The sequence below is a fragment of the Typopeltis vanoorti genome, chromosome 2, assembly GCF_054136105.1.
Source record: "Typopeltis vanoorti isolate ZY-2024b chromosome 2, IOZ_Tvanoo_1.0, whole genome shotgun sequence".
NCBI classification, from domain to species: domain Eukaryota; kingdom Metazoa; phylum Arthropoda; class Arachnida; order Uropygi; family Thelyphonidae; genus Typopeltis; species Typopeltis vanoorti.
In genome coordinates, this window is record NC_143550.1 from 109,184,770 (window position 1) to 109,204,797 (window position 20,028).

The 20,028-nt window shown below is 36.6% G+C and overlaps 1 protein-coding gene across 5 annotated transcripts in view; it reads left to right on the forward strand.

Annotated features, from left to right (window-relative positions):
* The window catches only part of LOC150109322 (guanine nucleotide-binding protein G(I)/G(S)/G(T) subunit beta-1), a 248,073-nt gene that overhangs the window by 83,807 nt on the left and 144,238 nt on the right, over positions 1-20,028 (forward strand). The window lies entirely within an intron of this gene.

Genomic DNA, 20,028 nt, shown 5'->3' on the forward strand with positions numbered 1-20,028 from the left:
CAGGAGCTTCTGTAGCTCAGTGAGCAATAATTGAGAAGATCTAGTTTGAACCCTGTCTAGAGTGTGGAGAACCTTCATATCAACTTTTTATAAGTGTGAGGATGGAAAGGTTTGAATACTATGCAATTAAAACCACCACCTTATCACAGCATTAATTAGACTTCTGTGAAATGAATTTCCTTGGTCATAATTGAGCCTAACATATATGGAGAAGAAGAAATGAGACTGTACTGTTGCATAATATTGTACACAAAAGACTGTAGAGTATAGCTTACAAGACAAGAGCACAGCTATCCCAAATTTAGTATTGGTGTGCCCTGACTTGATTCATTCTATAATTGAGCCACTCATCATGCATGTGTAGTGATGCAGGTAAATTACCTGACCGAATTGCAAAATTATGCAGTCATTCAAATATTGGGTTGCTTCTTCAATGGGATCAAGTCCATGTGTTGAAGCTTAAGTGCTGTGAGGACATCATGTTGGAGGTTTAATGGAATATTTACAGCACTAGGAAAGTATTAAAATTAATTTTAATGCTTCCAATATAAGACATCTTCAGGGATTACAAATAACTCTTGTAACACACTTATACAACACATAGTAAGTGAAACACGTGAGTGACTCTAAAGTGCTATCTAGGTGGTGCGTCCTCTCTGGGTGTTTGTAGGTGGCCTAGGATCAAGGTAGGATCTCTGATAATTAATGCTTCATAAATTTTGGGAAGTTTTATGCAACCCTATTTAAATTCGATTGAATTTCTGAGTGCCGCTGCAGATTCTAAAAACAATCTTTCTTTTTGAATTTAGTATGGTGGAAAAAGTACCATCACCAGAGCAGATAAGGATAATGCCACAGAATATAATCAAAAATTGGAGATTATTTCTGTGAGATTGCACTACCTATATCCCACTAGAGTACAACCCCACAAAAATGCAAGTTAAAAAATCGACTTGAAAAAGTATCCTCCTGGCTGCCAGACATTACAAAAAAAAAACTCAAACCTTTCAGTTCCCCCCCCCCCCCAACATATACAGTTTACCAAAAATCCATGAACCTAATTCCCCTAAGACTTATAGTAGATGTCACTGATGCACCATGCTACAAACTGTAAAAGCAGCTGGCTAACTCTGATTCCCCTCTCACTGAACTTACCACATCCTATATAAAAAAAACTCTACCCTTTTTAAAACCTTGATTGAAAATCTAACTTTAAATAATACAATATATTGGTAAACTTTGACGTCACCTCACTGTTTACCAATATTCCCTTAAATTACACCTAAACACTCTTAAAAAATTTTTTTCCCTTCTGATATCTTAGATCTTTGCCATGAATTTGGTTATTTTTCTTTAAAATTTACAAACAGATAGAGGGAACCATTGTGGGTTCCCTCCTTTTACAATTTTTACATGGAAAATTTTGAAAAATGAGCCATAGACTCATCCCCTCTCAAATCTATCTGGCTAAGATAGATGATGTGTTCTCTATTTGGCCTCATGGCACAGACACATTAGATTCCTTCCTAAGTAGCCTACATCCAAGAATCCAGTTTATGATGGAAAAGGAAAATAACAGTAGTTATTTTCCTTTTCCCACCTCTCAACAATATGGCATTATTAAAACTGTAACCAATAGAGCCCACAATATTTGTTCCAGTGGAACCTCCCTTTCAACCAAACTCATACACAACACCTTCCTTTAAATAGCTACAGCAATTACAGAATTAAAAAATAATCAGCTCCTCTCCCATTCCTGGCCATCTCTTTAGAAGGATTTCAGAAATGCCATCACCATACCCTACATCCACGACACATCAGAAAATGCAACTTCCACACAGCATTTAAACCCCACCATAAATTTGCTAACCTCATCCATTCTAACAAAGATCTGCTCCCTCCTCTCATGGAGGGAGTATATAAAGTACCCTGTTCCTGCAAGCTGACTCACTTCGGACAGACAGGCAGATCAACAACCATCCATTTTAGAAGAACATTAATCATACATCTGCAATGGTCGATATACTTTGCAGACCATGTTTTGGATACAACCCACAGGATCTCCTGGAGAAAAACCACCATGCTCCACCACAGTAAATTCAAAAAAGAAAGACTGTTTTTAGAATCTGCGACAGCTCTCAGTATTTCATTTAGTATGTTGTATTTGAGTCTGTTACAAGAGGCATTTGTAATCCCTGAAGATGTCTCACTGGGATGAAATATTGGAAGCATTAAAATGAGTTTTAATCCTTTCCTAGTGCTGTGGTCTGCGCGGTTAACCTAGTGGCTTTGCGCTTCGCAACCATATGCCTGGGGAAGGAGTGTCCTAGGTTCGATTCCCGTCCACGACGTGGGGAGGTTAAGGATCTTCCTCAGCCATAGCCAAGTTAGCCAGTCTTGGGCATCGGCAGCAGGGTTTTTTCCGCCAGTTTATCTGGGGTTTTTCATCCCGCAAGCAGGCAAACCGGCCCCGTGAACACACAGGTTACAGTCATAAATACTTACGGCAAGGAAGGCAACGGGAAACCACCTTGCTCATAATCATCTCTCCCTAGAATGGTAGCATATAGCTACCCTCCACCTGCCGTATGGCAGATGGGAACCAGAAGAAGTGCTGTAAATATTCCATTAAACCTCCAGTGTGATGGGATCAAGTCCATTATTTTATGCAAATCAAGTGATGCCATATTGACTGCTCAGTTTCAGACGTAGATCACAGAGGTTAGTCTCATTGCATGTCACTTTTTAGGTCACCAGATTTGAATACCTTTTTTTTTTAAAGGTGTACATAAAGGACTTCATATACCAAATGCAGGAATACCAAATATAAATGAAGTTGGTTGAGTCGCAGTGATAAATTATAACTTTTTTCCTGCACTCTTGATGAGAAGTAATTCAGAATATGAATATTATTATTATTACGTAACACCTCCAGGAAGTCTGATGACTCATCGAGGGAGGGCACCCACTCCACAACCGTCTACATCACTCAATCCATCAACTACAACAAACCACGTCATCTACACCAATGCCATCAGCAGTCAAGACAATCGCATCCATGCTGAACGACAGGATTCTAAACCATGGCCTTTTGGCTCGTGAGTGGATACACTAACCACTTGGCCAACCAGGCCAGCATAGAACTACTATGTTAGCTTAGAGAATATATAATTTTATTATTGGTAAGAATTATGCTCTGTACACACCTTTTTTGGAGGAAAAGGATGAATGTGGGGAGGGAGTGAAAAAGGAAGGATATTACAGAAATACCAAACAGTTCTGACCATTCTCAGAATTTCCCCTCAGTTTAAACTACAACTCAGTTTCTTTATTCCAGCATACAGATTCTCTCTGCACTTCATGCTATGCCCAAAACTGATCGTTTAAAATCAGAGTGAACGATCATACAAGAGGGACATTCATTTCATCCAACATAGTAAATTTGGGTCTGATTAATCATACTATCTTAACAAGCCATACATAAGAAGAAAACATTTTGTTGGAAGGAAGTCAACGACATCCCCATGAGCAATGTGCATCATGTCATGTAATGAGTTGTGTTTGTAGCTGATATAAAGTGGAGAATATCATTCTTTCAAGTTGGTGTGTCTCCCAGTGAAATGGTTGCAATAAGCAAACCGACAGGATTTGAAAAAGACGTGATAGGATGCCATGTTGCTGGCCAATCTGTTCAGATCAAATTGATCCATTCCAGGTCAACAATCAGTAATACCATACTAAGATAGAAGTGCAAGGAGTCAACTTCAAGTTCTACCAGCAACAAACCCATTATACTCACTGAATATGACTGTAGGGTACTACGAACGATAATATATAAAAAAATTGCCATTTGTTAGCCGAAACATTGAATGTGGAGTTTTGGGCATTGACTGGAACACAAATCTGCACAAAAATATTCAGAACTAAGGCCCACAACATGAGTTTCCATATGCTCTATGCACCACTGAAGTGGCGTGTTATGGAGTAATGAATCACACTACACCCTCTACCAAGCAAGTGGGTGGGTGTAAGTGTGGTAGATGCCAGGTGAACATCTCTTACCAGAGTGCGTAACCCCAATTATGAAATTCAGAGGTGGCAGTTCGATGGTATGTCCTATTTTTCCTGGTTTGGCCTTGGACCTCTCTTTATGGTGCCACAAAGATTGAACTCTGAGTATTTGAACATTCTGGATAATGCAATGCTTGCTACTTTATGACGTTTCCATGGAACTGAACCATTGTCTCTTTCAGCAAGACAGTGCAGTGTCATAAAGCCGCTACAGTTATTGCATGGTTTGTGAACATGAACACCACCACTCTTGACTAGCAGAGCCCTGATCTTAACCTATTGAACAACTGTGGGATGAACTGGGGCAGCGGCTGAGATCGGGGGATGTCTGCCCCACAATAGTTCAGGACCTCAGTACATGCCAAATAGAAAGAATGGTCCAAAATTTCCACTGATCACTATCATACGCTTGTGAAAAATTGTGTCCCATAAGATTACTTCAGTGATCACAGTGAAAGGAGGTCCTACATTTTATTAAGGTGGGTGCTGTGGCTGTTTGGTTTTCACACACTATCTTGTACATTGACTTCTTTCCAATGGGTAACCATATCTTGGTATGATTACTCAAGAAAGTGGGTAGCCTTTCCACTACATGTCAATAAATATGGATACAGGTGTCTTGATATTCTCTTCCCAGAAGTTCTCTAGGGGTTCATCTGTGTTAATGAGCTATTGGTGCATTATGTTGATACTCAGTTGGGTCATTTTCAGAGGGCTGTTAAAACATAGGTAATTCAAAGTTGTTCAGAGTGGCAGTATAATTGTATAGTATCTGACAAAAGAAAGAACTAAGTTAGGCATCAAGACCAGATCCTAATTGAAACCCAAAGTATCCTTATACTGGGAGAACATTTACCACTGATCACTGCCCAAACAAGTTCATCTGATTTTAAAAGTGCATATTGTGGTTTAACACTACAGTTTTTAATACAGTGAGTTGCATTTTAATTATGCTCAGCTCCGGACTATCCAAATTTAACCCAATAGATTCTGGATGATGTTCATCTTTTAATCAGTGGCCTTTCTGTGGAAACAATAGTTTCCACAGATATTGTACACTTCACACCCAGAACTCATTGTTGAGAGAATATATATTGATGCATCCCTTCTCAGGAGGAGGCACCCTTTTCAGTACTCAATTTTCTTTTCACCAATAAATTTCCATCTTATAATCATGTCATCTAGAGCTATCATCTTAGGTGTTCTGTTTGTAGTGATCACCCAAACTGATTGTGATTAATGTGGTAGCTCATTTAAGCACCTCACCGGTCTCATTAGTCTAGATTATATATCCCATTTTCTGTATTATGCATAATTAGTCATTTAGCACATTTCTTGTTTTTCATAACTTGCTCTGGCATGTTACCCATATGAAGTATTTGAAAAAAATAGCTGTTAGTATATTTTTTTCAACATAACATGTGTAAATTGGGAAAGACTAAAGGTAGGAAGACCATTGAAAACTACATAAATACAGTATTGCTAAAAGAGAGAGAGAAACAGGTTCAGATTCTGATTTGCGATGGTAAAAAAACTTAATCCTATATCAAGCAATGCTAGATTAGTCCGTCTTAGAGCTGAAAGAGTTTTCTATTCACACCAAGTTTATTCTTTTACAAAATACAAAGACCTTGAACACATACATAGTTGACAGATGTATAATATAATGTCCTATGGCTGGCCTTGCTGCATATGTTATAAATCTGAACAATATAGCCAAGTGGATGTTAGAGTTATTACAGAGAAGCATAGAGCAGTCATCATAGGGATGTTGTGACATTTGTCCTTCAGTTGTAAAGACCCGAGTTTTAAATTCTATTAGGGTGTTTATAAAGGTTTTTCAGCTGAATGCAAGATGGCCAATCTCATAAAGAGGTGACAGGGTTATTCCTCCCAAAGAATAGGACATCAGCCAGAGAACATTCAGCATACACTGATATATATTATATATGTGTGTGTGTGTGTGTATATATATATATATATATATATATATATATATATGGGAATAAATTTTTAACTTGGGTATATTGTATATTAGGATAACCAAGCAATTTTATATGCTTGGTTATTTTAGCTCCTAATCCCAAGTATGCAAACAATTAAGTTTGCGCCTGAAACAAAGTTCAAGTCTAAAGATGGTACAACACCAGGGCAACTCATTGTAAAGGTGGTTAAAGCTTTGATCACTATTCTTAGTATTTTCCCATAATGTAAAGCACATCTCACTAGAAGATGTATACTGCAATGCATTATGGGTGGGGTCACTACCCAGACCGGTTTCGACCTTTTTTGAGGTCTCCTCAGTGAGTAGCTAGACCCTAAATACCAAGGTTTTAGTAATACAAAGCCTTATCAACTTTACCTATATAAGTTGCAACAAGGTGTATTAAGTTTTAATAAAAATCTCTGGAGGAGATATTGATGGGAATAAATTTTTAACTTGGGTATATTGTATATTAGGATAACCAAGCAATTTTATATGCTTGGTTATTTTAGCTCCTAATCCCAAGTATGCAAACAATTAAGTTTGCGCCTGAAACAAAGTTCAAGTCTAAAGATGGTACAACACCAGGGCAACTCATTGTAAAGGTGGTTAAAGCTTTGATCACTATTCTTAGTATTTTCCCATAATGTAAAGCACATCTCACTAGAAGATGTATACTGCAATGCATTATGGGTGGGGTCACTACCCAGACCGGTTTCGACCTTTTTTGAGGTCTCCTCAGTGAGTAGCTAGACCCTAAATACCAAGGTTTTAGTAATACAAAGCCTTATCAACTTTACCTATATAAGTTGCAACAAGGTGTATTAAGTTTTAATAAAAATCTCTGGAGGAGATATTGATGGGAATAAATTTTTAACTTGGGTATATTGTATATTAGGATAACCAAGCAATTTTATATGCTTGGTTATTTTAGCTCCTAAATGAGTTGCCCTGGTGTTGTACCATCTTTAGACTTGAACTTTGTTTCAGGCGCAAACTTAATTGTTTGCATACTTGGGATTAGGAGCTAAAATAACCAAGCATATAAAATTGCTTGGTTATCCTAATATACAATATACCCAAGTTAAAAATTTATTCCCATCAATATCTCCTCCAGAGATTTTTATTAAAACTTAATACACCTTGTTGCAACTTATATAGGTAAAGTTGATAAGGCTTTGTATTACTAAAACCTTGGTATTTAGGGTCTAGCTACTCACTGAGGAGACCTCAAAAAAGGTCGAAACCGGTCTGGGTAGTGACCCCACCCATAATGCATTGCAGTATACATCTTCTAGTGAGATGTGCTTTACATTATGGGAAAATACTAAGAATAGTGATCAAAGCTTTAACCACCTTTACAATGAGTTGCCCTGGTGTTGTACCATCTTTAGACTTGAACTTTGTTTCAGGCGCAAACTTAATTGTTTGCATACTTGGGATTAGGAGCTAAAATAACCAAGCATATAAAATTGCTTGGTTATCCTAATATACAATATACCCAAGTTAAAAATTTATTCCCATCAATATCTCCTCCAGAGATTTTTATTAAAACTTAATACACCTTGTTGCAACTTATATAGGTAAAGTTGATAAGGCTTTGTATTACTAAAACCTTGGTATTTAGGGTCTAGCTACTCACTGAGGAGACCTCAAAAAAGGTCGAAACCGGTCTGGGTAGTGACCCCACCCATAATGCATTGCAGTATACATCTTCTAGTGAGATGTGCTTTACATTATGGGAAAATACTAAGAATAGTGATCAAAGCTTTAACCACCTTTACAATGAGTTGCCCTGGTGTTGTACCATCTTTAGACTTGAACTTTGTTTCAGGCGCAAACTTAATTGTTTGCATACTTGGGATTAGGAGCTAAAATAACCAAGCATATAAAATTGCTTGGTTATCCTAATATATATATATATATATATATATATATATATACTGACTTCATAGCATTAGCTAACTCAGCTGTAATTCTGTTTAATCCAAATCATTCAAAGAAACAGAAGATATTAAGTATATTTTAATATTTGTCTGATTAATATAAAGAATAATTTGCAATGTGCATGTTTCCTAACACCTTTGTGGTTATTGTCAGGCCTAGTTTTCTAAAGCCTGCAGCATCTATTTAATCATGTCTCTCTGTTTTTCTGACTACAAATATATGGTTTTTGTTGTATAATGAAGCCTGTGGAGCATTCATGACTAAACATACACACGTAACCACAGTAATAAGATTTTTTAATAAGTAAATATTTCATCCTAGGTGTCATAGGACATCTTCAGTACAGTTAATTCAAACAATACTAGGAATCGCATACAGTTAAGACACATGCTTACAATGGAGTCCCTCTATGCGTGCAGTAGTGTGTTGTTATATAATTAAATTAAAATATATCTTAAAAAAGGAGGGGTTACATTAAAATGAGATAACATATAATTATTTTACACAGTTTAGGATAACAATTTCCCAGACTTTAGGGATAGTAAGAATGTCGTTACAGTTCAAATTGATTCTGTGACATAGGGCTTCAGCACTTTTTTTTTTTATATAAATGTTCATGTTTATATAAAGATCTGTGAAGAAGTTTGGTCTTTTTCCAATGGTTTGGATTTTCAATTCCGTGTTATGCGAGGCCAGATTTCAGCGGTTTGATAAGACAGATATGGTCTTGATGTTCCGAAATGCGTTTTCTAATGGATCTGTCTGTCCATAGTAGGACAATTTACAGGAACATGAGACCTTGTACACCCTAGGTAGCATCAGAAATGAGAGTTTATCTTTAAGAGAAGGTAACCAATTGTGGATCTAGTTGATTGGTTTGAGATAGCAGCTAATTTATATTTCCTCATAATTTTTGAAAGACATTCGGAAATGCCTTTGACGTAAGGTATGGGAATCCTATGGGCTTCTTGTTGTCTGGGTTGATGTGTGGGGAAGTGACTCATGATTTTTTGGGTTGTATCCATTTTGTATGGCTGTATTTTTGATTGTTTCCAATTCTTGGTAAAAGATTCTTCGGAGGAGCAGAGTGTGTGTGCTCTGGTTACTAATGATTTAATGATGCCAAATTTTTGATATGGATGATGAGCCGAAGAATTGTGAATGTAGCGACCTGAAAATGTCTGCTTACAATAGACAGAAGTGGAGATAGAACCATCTTCTTTTCTTTGGATATGTACATCCAGGAAGGAGATACCCTGTGGAGATTCTTTTTCTATGTCAATTTGATGTGAGGATGAAGAAGGTTGATTTTTTTATAGAAACAAGTGTAGTTCTTGTTCAGAATGACCCCCAGACAGCAAAAACGTCGACATATCGTAGCGAGATTTTTGGTTTAGAATTAAATGCAAAAATTTTTTCTTCAAGGTCTTTTAGAAAAAGGTTGGCAATAATGGAGACCCCATTACTGTTCCTTCCTCTTGCTTGTAAATTTTCTCTTTCCAGGTGAAGTATCCAGACTTAATAACAGATTTGAATAATTCGACAATATCGAATGAAAATTTTTGAGTTAGTAAGTCTATCGTTTCCTTATGGGGAGTATTAGTGAAGAGGTAAACAATGTTGAAACTGATTAGCATGTCGGTTTCCAACAGTTGAATGTCTTTAATTTTTGCGTGAAACTATGTGGAATTTTTAATTGATGAGGCTGAGTGGCCTATGAGAGGATGGAGAAGTTTTAAAAATCTTGATAATTACTGTGGTTACGTGTGTATATCTAGTCAAATATATGGTTTAGAGTGCTTAAAGATGTTCTGTTTACTGATCAGCTGCTAAAAAAATCCTTATAGTTTATTTATTTTTTAATATGCATACTACTGCTTGACTAGATTACTATTGCTACTCATGGTGCACAAAAATCAATTTGCACATCTAGTATGGACGATTAAGTTATATAAGTAAAATGCAAGTAATTTTAGAATGAAACATGCTTTTAGAAAGAGACCTGAGTTTTGAATCCTCACAAGAATACAAGGAACAGAGGAAATTTTTTCCAAAAAAAAAAAAAAAAAATGTTTGTGAGCACATATACGGTAGTATTAGAGTAAGATTGCCTCTTGTCTTGAGCTACATTGATATTAATTAAAATGACTCAAAAATAGCTGTGTAATTTTAAAAATATTTTTCTGTGGGGAAGAAAAAAAAAATTAAAAGGGAAAACATGTTTTAACATAACATTAGCAAAACCTTGATTTAAAAAAAAAAAAAAAAAAAAAAAACCTCAATAATGAATGTTTATTGTTCTCCATGAAATATAGTTCTCAGAACCATATCAAGTTGAAGCTCTTTTCTTTCATTTATGATTTTTAATACTTCAGAAGTTTATTCGCTAAACATCACTTTCAGATTTGCTTGATGTATATTCAAGGTTTATATTATTATTATTATTATTATTATTATTACCACGGGCTACTCCAGGAGTCCTTAGACTCATCGAGGGAGGCCCTAAACATCATGTTCACACAGCTGTTCAACATTCTCACAGTATCTATCATACCTTGCCTTGAACTCGCTCACTGTCATAGCACCCACAACAGACTCTGGCAGCTTATTCCACTCATTTACCACTCTAAAAGTAAAGAACCCAGCTCTAACACCCCTGCTAACCACGCTCTTGCCCAGCTTCCATGGGTGTCCCCTAGTTCTCCCACCACCAGTCCTGATCTCAAAAATATCATCTGAATTAATCCTATAGAATCCTTTTAGCAATTTGAATGTCTCAATCATATCTCCCCTTTTCCGCCTATCAACTAGTTTCTGCAACCCACAAATCTTCAACCTGTTCTCATATGGTTCATTCCATAGACCTGCTATCATCTTAGTCACTCGCCTCTGGATCCTCTCCACCTCCTCCCCATCAAGAAGGAACCGAGGTGACCAAATCTGGGCACAGTAGTCGAGATGAGGTCTTATCAGGGCTCAGTACAGAGGTACAATAACTTGTTTTTCTCTGCTCGTCAAGGTATTTTTCAACAACCAAGTGAGTTGATGAGCTGATTTAGCTACTTTCGCAATGTGCCCCCTAAACTTCATCTCCCTATCCACCAACACTCCCAATTCCCTGGCCTCATCAATCTCTTGGAGTACAGTTCCACCAATGTGGTATACTGCTGCTAATCTTTTCACTCCGAAATGCATAACCTTACATTTTGTCACATTAAATTGACATCCATTTTCCTTAGTCCAGAACTCCAATCTATCTAAGTCATCTTGCAAGACTTTGACATCTTCTGCATTCACTATCGCCCTACCCAACTTTGCATCATCAGCGAACAAATGAACTGTCCCACTTAGACCCTTCCCTATATCGTTAATGAACAGATTAAACAGCAGTGGTCCAAGAACAGAACCCTGTGGCACACCACTAGTCACAGGCTGTTTTTTGGACTCTACTCCTGAATAAACTACTCTTTGATATCTCTCCATCAACCACCCAGCTATCCATCTCACCAACCCTATATCCATTCCCATATGTTGTAGTTTACAGATTAGAATTCCATGTGGTATCCTGTCAAACGCCTTTGCCAGGTCCAGCAGTATCACTGTAAACCCATTTCCCTTATCCAGTTCAGCCGTCACCTTGTTATAAAACTTGAGCAAGTTACTGAGGCATGATCTACCCTTCACAAAGCCATGCTGTCCTCTGTACAGTATCTCATTTTCATCAATCCAGTCCTGTATATTTTATAGAGAGCTTTATGTGTTGAGAACAAACAATCCAGCTATCAGGTCATTGACACCTTTATCAAAAGGACTATAAAAGGAAACTATACAGATTATGGAATTCATCTACTTAAAGTGGCACTTGCTGAAAATTGTGAAACCCCTTCAACTCCTGATCACTTTTAAAATATGGACTTCTGGTGTGTTCATTAAATAATTTTTAAAAAAAAATTACTTTTTTTTTTTAAATTGTTTTTAATTTAATTATGGAATTTTTAAAGTAATTATGAATTACTTTAAAAATTTCATAATTTTTAAAGTAATTCATAAAATAATGGCTGCTTATTGTTCTTCTTTGAAATAAAATTCACTGATCTAAAATCTTCTAAATCTGTTTTATTTTACTTTATTATTTTTTATCATATCTAAATCCAGAATTTTAGATATACAGTGATGGTATACAGTAAAACTTTACTTATTTTTGGAAATAACGTATAGGTTGTCCGAAATATGCATTTTAGGAAAGAAAACCCTTTATAAACTTCAGAAAGATTCATTTTGGTGCTTACAGAATTCTGCAATAATTTCTGGCTCAAACCATTAATTAGGTATTAATCAGTGGTATTAATAAATTATTATTAATACCTTATTAATCATTGATGACCCACCAAGGAAGATAACAATAATGAAAACTGAATTGTATAGTAGTTTTACAATTCAGTTTTCTCAATAGTTACTTGTATATCCTCTAGAATAGGGTTTCTCAAAAAGGTTCTGCAGAACCCTAATGTTCCACGAGAGATTATGATTGAAAAAAATAAACATTCTATAAATAATATATTATATATAATCATAATATATATGATATACATTGTATAATATTATAAATAAATAAAGAATATAATTTTTATGCAAAGGTTCCCTGAGACCTGAAAATTATTTCAAGTGTTCCTCCAGGGTAAAAAGATTAAAAAGGATGCTCTAGAGCAGTGGTTCCCAATCTTTTTTCCACTTCTGTACTCCTTTTAAACCCATTTCTATGAATTGTACCCCTTGTTTTTAAAATAGCTATTTTTAAATACTGACACTTTTGTTCAATGCCTATATTAACGTAAAATAGTGGAAATGAGTTGGGAAAGGAAAATTGCTACACTAAAAGTACAAACCACAAATTTAATTTTACAATATTCGTAACACAGAAATAAGTATACCTTCATGCTAAATATTGATAATGATGATCAAGTATTTAACAAACTTTTGATTTGTTATTATTAATAATATTTATTTGTGTTATCTGAAAAGTCTGTAATAATTCTGATACAGATCACTAGCCGATTGAAAAATTGTTTCAATCGGCTAGTGATCTGTACTAAGAAATTATCATTTCTTAGTAACACGTGACTGTTCTGAGAAAGAGCATGAGTGACAAAAGTGACACATGAACTGTGCGTAATGATTGGTAGAAAAGTGGTTTGGATGAGGGGTTCATAGCCATGCTAATTCGCTAATGTGAGCTAGTTTTGAAGTGTCTCCATTAGCAGTGATTCAAACTCAACATTTATTGTTCCATAACTAATATTTTGCATTTTGGGAACCGATGCTCTAGAGCCACGGTGGCCAAACTGCAGCTCAACTAATAAATAAAAAATATTTATAATTTTTCTTAATTTTCTATTTTTTTAATTAAATTTGTCAATTAATTACATTGCTGTTTGGCAATATAGTTATATTTAGATTACCTTGTCAAAAAATTTAAAAAGATACATTAAAAGATACAAAAGAATCAACTGATGTTACAGACCAACCACAATTAGTAATTTTTATTCGTTTCGTTCTTGAGGACAGAGTGATGCGAGAAGAATTATTAGATTTAATAGCATTAAAAGATAGTACTCATGGCATTGATATTAAGGAAGCTTTTGATGCTGCCCTTAAAAATGTTCCAAAAAGTTAAATTTGTGGCTCTTAACAATTTCTGGTAGGTAACTATGGCTCTTGCTGCAAAAACTGGCCACCCCTGCTCTAGAGGATTCATATCATGAATATGATGTATATTTAACAGTTTTAAAATATCCTTGAAAAAAATGTATAGCATCTGTTTGGATTCCTTTTGGCTGCCCATATTCATGTTTTGGTTTGAATGGGTTTTATTTTAAAATTGTATTTAGAATCCTTCTGAAAATTCTTTAATTTCCTTTCTTTTCTTACTGGGGCATTTGCTAAACTAGCAAAACACATTTAGATGATACACAATAATAACTTATCTTTGATTGGATGGAATTCGTTGAAATCTATATTTAAGATGCCTACTAAAATTTGTGTACATTGTTTGCGTGATGTTTTCATTAGGAGAAGCATTTAAAACAATATTAATTTCACTCCAGTTAAATGGGATTGAATGAAACTAGGTATTTAGAATTGTTTGAACACTTTTTAGTGGCAAAATTAGACAAAAACAGAAGTTTGTACAGCAGATATGGCACTATTCATCATCACAACAGTTGAATGCAGTTTACTAATAGTAAACTTTTTCTAATAAACTGATATACTAAACTAATACACTAATAGACATCCTAAATCTCATTCAGTTAAATCAAGCCATTTAGGAATTGCATTTTGAACTTTTGACAAGAGCAGAAAAAGAATCTATCATCAACCACTCTTAAATTTAAATTGAAAATGACTGTACTTCAACTTCTGTATATGACTAAAGATTTGTCTAGTTAACAGATTGTGTACATATGGTACAGATTGAAACTGTTCGTAGCTTTTCAACTGTCAGAATTTGCATTGATTAGAATACTGTTGCATGGACTTAATATCTTTTTTTTTATGACATGGCATCTTTTAGACATTCTTTTCATGCTTAGTGCAGGTTCAATTACAGACTAGAGAAAATTTTTCTAGATGGCACCAGTTGTGTGCATTCTTTTGTTGCTTTTACCTACTTCAACTAGACATGTAATGCCTCTGATGATAGTGGGGGAGACCGTCTTCTCCCATTTTTGAACTGCATGTCAGGTTCGGTGGCCTGTCGTGGCTAAGTAACTTAGATTCTTGGAAATTCAATGTTTGAGTAAGAGGGGTAATTAATCATATCTACATAATGTGTCTTTTCAGTTGGTTTGCCTGTTTTTGTAAAAAGAAAAATCATTTTATAGGAGGAAAAATCTTGCTTGAAAAGTCCTAATGAAGTTTCTTTGCATCCAAGGCATCATTTGAACCCAGGCCTTTCCAACCAAAGAGAATTGTCAAAACCAACTGCACTACAGAGACTCTTGACTGGCTACCACTGAATTTCCAAAAATAATTACTGTTTCTTGTATTTCACAGTCAAATTGGCATCGTTGTCAGTTCACAGGTAAAATAGGGTGGAAGAATTTTTGGCCTTGATTGGCTCTTCCTGGCCACAGGTTATTGGCATTAGTGAAACATGGCTGACGGAAGAAGATATAGTTAGTGGGATAGAATGTGTATTATGCATAGTGTGTTTAGGAGGGACAGAGAGAATAAAATGGGGGAAGGGATATTATTGATGATAGCTGATGAACTGCAGCCAAGGAGAATTGAAGTTGTATCGCAGGATAGTGAAAGGAGCTCATTTGAGGCTATTTGGTGTGAGATTGAGACTGGCAGAATAAAATATACAGTTGGGTTCTGCTATAGACCAGGTGATGGAATAGATGGAGATAGTATGCATAGGGAAATTGATGAAATGAGTGGAAGGAGGGTAATTATTATGGGGGATTTCAACTATGGTAACATTGATTGGAAGGAGGAAGGACACATGTGAGGAAGGAAAAGGATTTTATTCAATTATTAAGGGATAACTATCTGAGACAGCATGTAATTGAAAATACTAGGGGTGTGAGAGTGCTTGACCTGGTAATAGCATCTGAGAATTTGACTGTAATGAATATGACCATGTTGCCGCCTATTGGTGAGAGTGATCATAAGGTCTTGACCTGGGAGGTGGCTAAAGGTGTGGAATTACTGTGCTGGCAAGTATGACAAGCTTAGGAGATTACTTGGATTAGTGCCATGGCATGTACAACTGCAAGGGCTGGACGTCGATAGAGCATGCGAAGTGGTCAAGGAGCATTTACAGGAGGTAATGGCTGATTGTATACCTGTGGTCCGAATAGTAAAACAAGTAGGGCTTAAATGGATGAATAACACCATTAAGCTTGAGCTGCAAAAAAATAAACAACTGTGGAGGGAATTTAAAGGGGTGACCTGCAGGCACACGAACTGTATAAAGTGCAGGCCAGAAAGGTAACAAGTGTGGTAAAAAAAGCAAAAGCGGATTATGAAAGGAAACTAGCTTTGCAAGCAAAAGAGAATCCAAAATGGTTCTTTCAATATGCTGCAAGCAAGAAAAAAACTGTACACGGCAAAATGATTTTAAGGAATGACGATGGTAAGGAGGTCACTGAATCAGTCGATATAGTGGAGTTACTGAGCTCGCACTTTGCAAAAGCATATCATCCAGGTGGTGACATTGAAAAAGTGAAGGAACCATTAGTTTATACGGGAATAGTGATGAATGAAGTGGAGGTGACTAGTCTATTACAGAACCTTAATGTGAACACATCTGTGGGATTGGATGGTATACCGGCACGGGTCTTGCGTGAAGCGGCTAAAGAATTATCAGTGCCCTTGACCATGTTTTTTAATCTGAGTCTCAGGTCTGGCTTAGTTCCGAAGGTGTGGAAAGAGGGGAAAATAGTTTCACTGCATAAAGGAGGATCCAAGACTACGGTTGCAAATTACCGACCGATCAGCATATCAGGAGTCGTTGTCAAGGTCTTAGAGAAAGTAGTCAAGGGAAAAATACAGGAATGGATTGATGAAAACGAGATACTGTACAGGGGACAGCATGGCTTTGTGACGGGTAGATCATGCTTCAGTAACTTGCTCAAGTTTTATAACAAGGTGACGGCTGAACTGGATAAGGGAAATGGGTTTACAGTGATACTGCTGGACCTGGCAAAGGCGTTTGACAGGATACCACATGGAATACTAATCCATAAACTACAACATATGGGAATGGATATAGGGTTGGTGAGATGGATAGGTGGTTGGTTGATGGAGAGATATCAAAGAGTAGTTTATTCAGGAGTAGAGTCCAAAAGACGGCCTGTGACTAGTGGTGTGCCGCAGGGTTCTGTTCTTGGACCACTGCTGTTTAATCTGTTCATTAACGATATAGGGAAGGATCTAAGTGGAACAATTCATTTGTTCGCTGATGATGCAAAGTTGGGTAGGGCCATAGTGAATGCAGAAGATGTCAAAGTCTTGCAGGATGACTTAGATAGATTGGAGTTCTGGGCTAAGGAAAATGGATGTCAATTTAATGTGACAAAATGTAAGGTTATGCATTTTGGGGTGAAAAGATTAGCAGCAGTATACCACATTGGTGGAACTGTACTCCAAGAGATTGGTGAGGCCAGGGACTTGGGAGTGTTGGTGGATAAGGAGATGAAGTTTAGGGGGCACACTGCAAAAGTAGCTAAATCAGCTCATCAACTCACTTGGTTGTTGAAAAATACCTTGACGAGCAGAGACAAGCAAGTTATTGTACCTCTGTACCGAGCCTTGATAAGACCTCATCTCGACTACTGTGCCCAGATTTGGTCACCTTGGTTCCTTCTTGATGGGGAGGAGGTGGAGAGGATCCAGAGGCGAGTGACTAAGATGATAACAGGTCTATGGAATGAACCATATGAGAACAGGTTGAAGATTTGTGGGTTGCAGAAACTAGCTGATAGGCGGAGGAGGGGAGATATGATTGAGACATTCAAATTGCTAAAGGGATTCTATAGGATTAATTCAGAGGATATTTTTGAGATCAGGACTGGTGGTGGGAGAACTAGGGGACACCTATGGAAGCTGGGCAAGAGTGTGGTTAGCTGGGGTGTTAGAGCTGGGTTCTTTACTTTTAGAGTGGTAAATGAGTGGAATAAGCTGCCAGAGTCTGTTGTGGGTGCTATGATGGTGAACGAGTTCAAGACAAGGTATGATAGATACTGTGAGAATGTAATCGCATAGTTGTGTGGACATGATGTTTAGGGCCTTCCTCGATGAGTCTAAGGACTCCTGGAGTCGCCCGAAATAATAATAATAATAATAAAATACTACTTGAGTAAATGACTCAAGTGAAGAAATAAACCCAGGCTGAAAGTCGTAAATTTTGCTGCCTAATGAAATGTTTGAGGATAATTTTTTCCAAGATGTGAGGCAGTTGAATCAGAATCGGCTGAAAAAAAATGTCCAGCCACCTTGTTTTAGAAGCAGTTACAAGTACAGTAGCAAACAAATTAATCCAGACAAGTCGAATTTTCGTGAAGTTTTTGGTTTTGTTTCAGTTTACAATAATTTTGGTTTTATTTCACTATTTTGGTTGAGTGCTGCATGTTTTAACTATCTCTACGATGTTTATTTAATAGTGTTGTGCATTTTAAATAGTGTAAACAAATTGGCATTCGTAGTGTTTTATTCATTTTGTTTTGTGTAGCTGTAAATTGGATATATCTCCAAGAAAGCATTCAAACATGTACTTCTCCTTGGCACACATCCATGACTCAGACAAATTGCCAATGAGTGTAGTGTTGGTTTGGGTACTGTTAATACAAGTTTAAAGAGGTTTAAGGAAACTACACTTACTCAAGGTCGTTTACTAGTTAGGAAAAGCAAAATTAATCCGAGATTGTCTGCTGTAGACTTAAATAGAAACTTGGTAGCTAGTGGGATTAATTCATAGTGAAGAATTTATGGAGACACAACACGTGTTAGAATAATTACTTAACATTAAGCAAGTAACAATCGACGTTTCGACCTCTGTATTGAGGTCATCATCAGGAAACATGCGTATATACAAGCTACATGCTGCTGCACTATACAAAGGTAAAATGAATCTAAATATTTGTTAATTATTGATCCTAGCCTGACCTCTGGTGAGAAAAAAAAAAGAACTACATTAAACAATTTCTACAGTCCTTTCATATTGAGATTCTCTTCTGTCTGAGGTTGTTCTGGTTGCTATATGGGTTGAAGATGGGGTCCCTCTACATTCTTAATAATTAATCCATCATTTTTGTTCAGATTTGGATGATGTTTTAGCATTTCACAAGCTTCTTTGAATTTTCTTTCAAACCAGGTTTTAATGCAGTGTTGGGAGTTGGTGCCTTTCCAGTCAATTCTGTGGCATGTTTGGAGTGCATGGTCTGATAAGCCATTTTTACCATAGTGGAGGTATTTAATGTGGTGTTGGTGTTCATCTTTTCTGATTGGGATGGTGTGTCCTGTTTCCCCTATGTAAAGTAGGTTACAGGTAGTTTGAATTTTGTACACCACTGGGTGGGCAAGGTATGGAAGAGGATCTTTGGAGGAGCTAAGTAAATTTCTTAATTTTGCCAGGGGTTTGAAGGTTATCTTGATGTTGCATTTAAGTAGTGTTCTATCTATTTTTTTCTGAAATGCCCCTAATGTAGGGTATGGCTATGGCATTTTTTTTTTTTTTTTTGAGGATTTTGTGAACTGTTTTTTTTATTGCAGCCATTTTTTACAAATGTTTGGCTAATGATTTCAAATTCTTGGTTCAGAGCTTGTTCATTGGAGCAAATTGTTAGGGCTCTGTGTTTGAGGGCGCTGATGACTCCTATTTTTGTTTTGGGTGGTGGTATGAATTTTTATGTATGTATTGGCCTGCATGTGTAGGTTTGTGGTAGACAGTGAAGGAGAGGCAGCTTGAGGGAAGACGTGCGACGAGTGTGTCTAGAAAAGGAAGATATTAGTTGTTTTCGATGGTGAATTGGATACATTTGTGTTTTTTGTTCAGATGGCTTAGGAATGTATTTAATGTTTTGCGTCATGTTTAATGAAACGTCGATTGTTACTTGCTTAATGTTAAGTAAAGTAATTATTCTAATGTGTGTTGCGTCTCCATAAATTCTTCAATACGAATGCTGACCACTGTGTAACCTTAAAAGAAAGAATAGTGGGATTAACGTTTCTGACATGACAGTCCATTGAACATTATTGGAAGCAAGTTGGACCCCACAGACCAAAAAGAAACAACTTTGATGAAGGATATGTAGGAAAAGAAACTACAGATGCAAAAGTGCACAGAGATTGGATTTGAGAAGTGAAAGGTCTTTTTCTCAGATGAGAGCCATTTCTTTGTGAAAGGAGAGTGAGTACCCTATGTTTGGAAATCAGTGGCCGAGAAGACTTCTCCTGCCCACTTTCAACAAGCTCCTAAAGCCCATCTAAAAAGAATGTTCGAGGGTTGTTTTACACATGAT